At 39.8% G+C, this 786-nt stretch overlaps 1 non-coding gene across 1 annotated transcript; it reads left to right on the forward strand.

Moving 5' to 3' along the window:
• The first annotated feature begins 402 nt into the window (after nucleotides 1–402).
• Nucleotides 403–474, forward strand: TRNAM-CAU. The gene has a single exon. It is a non-coding gene; the product is annotated as a tRNA-Met (tRNA).
• The last annotated feature ends 312 nt before the right edge of the window (nucleotides 475–786 follow it).

Raw genomic sequence — 786 nt, forward strand, 5'->3', positions numbered from 1 at the left:
TCACTACGACTCTTCTTCTGGATGCCTATCCTAGCCTTCATCCCCCCTCAGGCGTTTAGACTTGAGTTTCACCCAATCAGCGTCTCATATTCCACCTTTGCCCACCGCTGTGTTAGACTCCTAGTTTCATTGGTTGTTCTAACTGCCTATCACTCGGACCAGCCTCCATTTCCCCCCCCCCAGGCATTAGCCAATAGTCGTGCTCGGAATGTGTAACCAATGGGAAAAAGAGAAAGGGGCGGGGCGTACGTAGGTATACAATGCGCAGGCGCGAGCGAGAAATGGATGCACCACTAGAGGGAGACTTGAAAAGGGAAGACTGAAACAGCATAAAATGATCTGCGCATGTGTAGGATATGAATGGCATTTATATAGTATTTAGGTGACCCAAGAATTGCAAGCAGCAGAGTGGCGCAGCGGAAGCGTGCTGGGCCCATAACCCAGAGGTCGATGGATCGAAACCATCCTCTGCTAGCTGAGATTTTTTTTTTTAATCCTTAAAAAGGAAAATAATAATTTAGAAATGAGTTAAAAAATATTTAAGAACATATCAACATTAATAAAGGCAAAAAAGGAGAAAAGAAGCAAATATATACATTATACAGTATGTTATACTATATATATATACATGTGTGTGTGTGTGTGTGTGTGTATATGTCATAATAGTAGTAAATTCATTGTGCTTCCATTAAGTCCATATCCTGCTTCTACAGCATAGCACCCAAAATGCACAAAATAGCATCCAAATATTATATATATATATATATATATATATATATATATATA

The sequence above is a fragment of the Sceloporus undulatus genome, unplaced genomic scaffold (genome assembly GCF_019175285.1).
Source record: "Sceloporus undulatus isolate JIND9_A2432 ecotype Alabama unplaced genomic scaffold, SceUnd_v1.1 scaffold_19240, whole genome shotgun sequence".
Taxonomy (NCBI): domain Eukaryota; kingdom Metazoa; phylum Chordata; class Lepidosauria; order Squamata; family Phrynosomatidae; genus Sceloporus; species Sceloporus undulatus.